Source organism: Salmo trutta, chromosome 25 (genome assembly GCF_901001165.1).
Source record: "Salmo trutta chromosome 25, fSalTru1.1, whole genome shotgun sequence".
Lineage (NCBI taxonomy): Eukaryota > Metazoa > Chordata > Actinopteri > Salmoniformes > Salmonidae > Salmo > Salmo trutta.
This window is the reverse complement of record NC_042981.1, coordinates 19,491,721-19,498,902: the sequence shown is the minus strand read 5'-3', so window position 1 is coordinate 19,498,902 and position 7,182 is coordinate 19,491,721.

Genomic DNA, 7,182 nt, shown 5'->3' with positions numbered 1-7,182 from the left:
AGAATTGAAAAGGATTTGCCAATAGATTGTCGACGTGATTCACAATAAGGAATGCTTGCTAGCTAAGATTTTGCAAGTATGATGTTCACATGATCAGTCCAATCAAAGCTACAGTAGTTGTAACATGATTTGATGTCATTCTATCTGTGGCCAATGACCTTCAGCCTTCTTGGATGGGCATTTCTAATGCAACTCTATGGCAGCACCCAAGGGGCTTGAATTTCCGAGCTCTCCCCGTAGATATGTGACATGTATTAATGCCAAAATAACATGCAAAACAGGTGGGGCTCAAAATAGTTGAGGCTCTGCCCTACTTGCCATGAATGACTGGTCGCCACTGGGGCTAGGTGAGGTACAGTGGGGGGGAAAAGTATTTGATCCCCTGCTGATTTTGTACGTTTGCCCACCTACAAAGAAATGATCAGTCTATAAATTTAATGGTAGGTTTATTTGAACAGTGAGAGAATAACAACAAAAAAATCCAGAAAAGCACATGTCAAAAATGTTATAAAATGATTTGTATTTTAATGAGGGAAATAACTATTTGACCCCTCTGCAAAACATGACTTAGTACTTGGTGGCAAAACCCTTGTTGGCAATCACAGAGGTCAGACGTTTCTTGTAGTTGGCCACCAGTTTTGCACACATCTCAGGAGGGATTTTGTCCCACTCCTCTTTGCAGATCTTCTCCAAGTCATTAAGGTTTCGAGGATGATGTTTGACAACTCAAACCTTCAGCTCCCTCCACAGATTTTCTATGGGATTAAGGTCTGGAGACTGGCTAGGCCACTCCAGGACGTTAATGTGCTTCTTCTTGAGCCACTCCTTTGTTGCCTTGGCCGTGTGTTTTGGGTCATTGTCATGCTGGAATACCCATCCACAACCCATTTTCAATGCCCTGGCTGAGGGAAAGAGGTTCTCACCCAAGATTTGACAGTACATGGCCCCGTCAAATGATGCGGTGAAGTTGTCCTGTCCCCTTACCAGAAAAACACCCCCAAAGCATAATGTTTCCACCTCCATGTTTGACGGTGGAGATGGTGTTCTTGGGGTCATAGGCAGCATTCCTCCTCCTCCAAACACGGCGAGTTGAGTTGATGCCAAAGAGCTCCATTTTGGTCTCATCTGACCACAACACTTTCACCAGTTGTCCTCTGAATCATTCAGATGTTCATTGGCAAACTTCAGACGGGCATGTATATGTATTCTTGAGCAGGGGGACCTTGCGGGTGCTGCAGGATTTCAGTCCTTCACGGTGTAGTGTGTTACCAATTGTTTTCTTGGTGACTATGGTCCCAGCTGCCTTGAGATAATTGACAAGATCCTCCCATGTAGTTCTGGGCTGATTCCTCACCGTTCTCATGATCATTGCAACCCCACGAGGTGAGATCTTGCATGGAGCCCCAGGCCGAGGGATATTGACAGTTCTTTTGTGTTTCTTCCATTTGTGAATTATCGCACCAAATGTTGTCACCTTCTCACCAAGCTGCTTGGCGATGGTCTTGTAGCCCATTCCAGCCTTGTGTCGGTCTACAATCTTGTCCCTTACATCCTTGGAGAGCTCTTTGGTCTTGGCATGGTGGAGAGTTTGGAATCTGATTGATTGATTGCTTCTGTGGACAGGTGTCTTTTTTACAGGTAACAAGCTGCGGTTAGGAGCACTCCCTTTAAGAGTGTGCCCCTAATCTCAGCTCGTTACCTGTATAAAAGACACCTGGAAGCCAGAAATATTTCTGATTGAGAGGGGGTCAAATACTTATTTCCCTCATTAAAATGCAAATCAATTTATAACATTTTTGACATGCGTTTTTCTGGATATTTTTGTTGTTATTCTGTCTCTCACTGTTCAAATAAACCTACCATTAAAATTATAGACTGATCCTTTCTTTATCAGTGGGCAAACGTACAAAATCAGCAGGGGATCAAATACTTTTTTCCCCCACTGTACATGTAGGCATTTACCTTCATCAATAGGATCCCTACTGTGCTTTTACAAAAGGCCATAATTTATCAACATTTAGAATCAGACCATATAATCCTGTAGGCTATTTTATCAGTTAAGGTCATAAGCTAATGAGAGTGATACTATTGCTTTTATTTAGGGATGCAGGACCCTATCTCCACTGATTATCTGTTCCTCTCGGTCTTTGTTGCGCAAACGATGGGAATATTTCGGTGTCGGTTTTCCCTGGTGAGACCAACGCCTTATCTCCGCGGCAGAAGGGCGGTGATGCTCACGAAATTGAGAAGAGACGAGAGTTGGTGGCGGAGACCCAACCCGCCCATAGCGGGAAAGAGGGGGGTCCTCCTGCCCTCCACGGGAAGCTGGGAACGCAGATAAGAGATCAGAGACGCGAATCACTTTTATCCCTGGGGAAGACTATCGCGCTGACCCTAGTGGTTTACGTCGTGCGGAGTTGGTTTGGGGAGAGTCCCTGGAAACTAATCAAAGCGTATTAGAGTGAGAACTGGCGCGTCCTTTTTCATGCGCGCTTGACAAGGGCCACCTTGGGAATTAAGAGGTTTTAAGTGTTAACAGCCCGAGCCAAATTGAGTCACAGTTATGCTATTTATCAATCATTGATGTATTAGTAAAACATCTAAAATATTTTAATTTTAGACCCATGTTTGCATTATTTATTCTAGACTATATAGCCTATTGGTAGGTTAGGCCAAGGGTTTGTTTGAGTAAATTGATCTCTTATCATTATTAGGGTAACAACATTTTTATAATGATAAAAATAATAATAATAATCGAGTTTTTGTTATGGAACTCATAGGCTACTTGGTTCAGAAATGTAACTTTTGAAATAGGTTTTCACTGTTTATGTGGCCTATTTGAAATATGTGTTATTGCTAGACTACCCTACTGATTTGACAAGATTAGCCTACTCCGAATTCAGATTACCGAGATGGTACAGTTGTGATCAATGCCCTCCTCTAATCCCACAGACTACTGAAAATGAATGAATTGATATTTATTTTTCATCCATTTTAAAGTATTACGTCAAGAGGCCCAAACAACTTGGACTTTGTAATTCAGACCGTGCCCTAATTGCTTAAGCCTTATAGTATCCTACTTTGTCTGTTTTCTGATGGTCCATGTTCTTGCTTAATCGCCGTTGGGGACCTCGGATGATTAAGCATTATATGATCATTTCATATTTTGGATTCAAGGTTGGCTCACTTCTTAGTTTCAGCTCAGCGGACAGATCTGTCGTCTGTGGCCGACAGCTTGCTCAATAATTACATTTAGATTGTTGTTAAAAATTGTATTTGTCACATACACATGGTTAGCAGATGTTAATGCGAGTGTAGCGAAGTGCTTGTGCTTCTGGTTCTGACAGTGCAGTAAAATCTAACAAGTAATCTAACAGTTCCCCAACAACTACCTAATACACACATCTAAAGGGTGAATGAGAATATGTACATATAAATATATGGATGAGCGATGGCCGAGCGGCATAGGCAAGGTGCAATAGATGGTATAAAATACAGTATATACATATGATATGAGTAATGTAAGATATGTAAAGATTATTAAAGTGGCATTGTTTAAAGTGACTAGTGATCCATTTGTTAAAGTGGCCAGTGATTTGGGTCTCCATGTAGGCAGCAGCCTCTCTGAGTTAGTGATTGCTGTTTAGAAGTCTGATGTCCTTCAGATAGAAGCTGTTCAGTCTCTTGGTCCCAGCTTTGTGCACCTGTACTGACCTTGCCTTCTGGATGGTAGCGGGGTGAACAGGCAGTGGATCGGGTGGTTGTTGTCTTTTTGATATTTTTTGCCTTCCTGTGACATCGGGTGCTATAGGTGTCATGGAGGACAGGTAGTTTGCCCCCGGTGATGCGTTGTGCAGACCGCACCACCCTCTGGGGAGCCTTGCGGTTGATGGGGGAGCAGTTGCCTTATCAGGTTGTGATACAGCCCGACAGGATGCTCTCGATTGTGGATCTGTAAAAGTTAGTCTGGGTTTTGGGTGACAAGTCAAATTTCTTCAGCCTCCTGAGGTTGAAGAGGCACTTTTGCGCCTTCTTCACCACACTGTCTGTGTGGGTGGACCATTTCAGATTGTCAGTGATGTGTATGCCCGAGGAACTTGAAACGTTCCACTTTCTCCAATGCTGTCCCTTCGATGTGGATAGGGGGGTGCTCCCTCTGCTGTTTCCTGAAGTCCACGATCTTCTCCTTTGTTTTGTTGACTTTAAGAGAGAGGTTGTTTTCCTGACACCACACTCCAAGTGCCATCACCTCCTCCCTGTAGGTGCCATCACCTCCTCCCTGTAGGCTGTCTCGTTGTTGTTGGTAATCAAGCCCACTACTGTTGTCGTCTGCAAACTTGATGATTGATCTGGAGGCGTGCATGGCCATACAGTCATGGGTGAACTGGGAGTACAGGAGGGGGCTGAGAACTCACCCTTGTGGGGCCCAAGTGTTGAGTGTCAGCGAGGTGGAGATGTTGTTTCTACTTTCACCACATGGGGGAGACCCGACAGAAAGTCCGGGACCCAATTGCACAGGGCGGGGTTGAGGCCCAGGGCCTCCAGCTTGATGGTTAGTTTGGAGGGTACTATGGTGCTGAATGCTGAGCTGTAGTCAATGAACAGCATTCTTACATAGGAATTCCTCTTGTCCAGATGGGATTGTGCAGTGTGATGGCGATTGCATCGTCTGTGGACCTGTTAGGGCGGTATGCAAACTGAAGTGGGTCTAGGGTGGCCGGTAAGGTGGAGGTGATATGATCCTTGACTTGTCTCTAAAAGCACTTCATGATGACAGAAGTGAGTGCTACAGGGCAGTAGTCATTTAAACTCAGCAAAAAAAGAAACGTCCCTTTTTCAGGACCCTGTCTTTCAAAGATAATTCGTAAAAATCCATATAACTTCACAGATCTTCATTGTAAAAGGTTTAAACACTGTTTCCCATGCTTTTTCAATGAACCACAAACAATTAATGAACATGCACCTGTGGAACGGTCGTTAAGACACTAACAGTTTACAGCCGGTAGGCAATTAGTCACAGTTATGAAAACGTAGGGCACTAAAGAGGCCTTTCTACTGACTGAAAAACACCAAAAGAAAGATTCCCAGGGTCCCTGCTCATCTGGGTGAACGTGCCTTAGGCATGCTGCAAGGAGGCATGAGGTCTGCAGATGTGGCCAGGGCAATAAATTGCAATGTCCGTACTGTGAGACGCCTAAGACAGCGCTACGGGGAGACAGGACAGACAGCTGATCATCCTCGCAGTGGCCGACCACGTGTAACAACACCTGCACAGGATCGGTACATCCGAACATCACACCTGCGGGACAGGTACAGGATGGAAACAACAACTGCCCGAGTAACACCAGGAACGCACAATCCCTCCATCAATGCTCAGACTGTCCACAACAATGGATGAGAGAGGCTGGACTGAGGGCTTGTAGGCCAGTTGTAAGGCAGGTCCTCACCAGACATCACCGGCAACAATGTCGCCTATGGGCACAAACTCACTGTCGCTGGACCAGATGGGATTGGCAAAAAGTGCTCTTCACTGACGAGTCGCGGTTTTGTCTCACCAGGGGTGATGGTCGGATTCGCATTTATCGTCGAAGGAATGAGAGTTACACTGAGGTCTGTACTCTGGAGCAGGATCGATTTAGAGGTGGCGGGTTCGTCAAGGTCTGGGGCGGTGTGTCACAGCATCCTCGAACTGAGCTTGTTGTCACTGCAGGCAATCTCAACACTGTGCGTTACAGGGAAGACATCCTCCTTCCTCATGTGGTACCCTTCCTGTAGGCTCATCCTGACATGACCATCCAGCATGACAATGCCACCAGCCATGCTGCTCGTTCTGTGCGTGATTTCCTGCAAGACAAGAATGTCAGTGTTATGCAATGGCCAGCGAAGAGCCCGGATCTCAATCCCATTGAGCACGTCTGGGACCTATTGGATCGGAGGGTGAGGGCTAGGGCCATTCCCCCCAGAAATGTCCGGGAACTTGCAGGTGCCTTGGTGGAAGAGTGGGGTAACATCTCACAGCAAGAACTGGCAAATCTGGTGCAGTCCATGAGGAGGAGATGCACTGCAGTACTTAATGCAGCTGGTGGCCACCCCCCCCCCCCTTTGTTCAGGGACACATTATTCCATTGCTGTTAGTCACATGTCTGTGGAACTTGTTCAGTTTGTGTCTCAGTTGTTGAATCTTGTTATGTTCATGCTGAAAACAAACACAGTTGACAGTGAGAGGACGTTTCTTTTTTTGCTGAGTTTAGTTCAGTTAGCTTTGCCTTCTTGGGTACAGGAACAATGGTGGCCATCTTGAAGCATGTGGGGACAGCAGACTGGGATGGGGAGCTATTGAATATGTCCGTAAACACACCAGCCACTTCGTCTATGCATTCTGCCCGTTAGAAAGAAGACATGGACATGTTTAGGTTTATACAGTTAAATGGAAACTTTTCTTTATTTTACCTTGTATTTCTTTCTCCCTGTCTCCATGTATCTTGCTAGACTAGAGAATATAGGTGTACTGCTGTAGGCCTAAAATCCAAGCTGCTTCACATCCGGCCATGATTGGGAGTCCCATCGGGCAGCGCACAACTGGCCCAGCGTCGTCCGGGTTTGGCCGGGGTAGGCCGTCATTGTAATAAGAATTTGTTTCTGCTGACTTGCCTAGTTAAATAAAGGTCAAATAAATATATATATATTTTTTTTTAAGGCGACTGGTGAATCAAAGTCTTTAGAACATCCAGTAGCCTTTTTATTTTTTATGTTGTCCTCTGTCGCCATCTTCTGGTTTCTTGTGATTAGTGTGTGCATATGCTGTCATATGGGTGCCAAATGCACACTAGATTTTTCACTGTATTTCAGAATGTCTGATTCTTACAGAGCTGCCAACTCTCACGCATTGGCCGTGAGACACACATTTGACCCTCTTCTTACGCTCTCACCGCACACATCTCACGCACTGAAAAATACTGCTTTTATTTTTCTAATTCGTCCATTGTATAGTCAGCTCGTTAACTGTTCAACTGTTCTCCAAATCCTTTTGAAATCAAAGCAGCTGTGCCTGCAATTTAACATCACGACCTGAACCTCTATCATTGTGCTGTCTTGCCACAGCACTGTGAACCACGGCACATTGAAGCATATGATTGAAGCATATGATTTGTCTTGTTATATTCCTCTGTAAAATGGTCATCT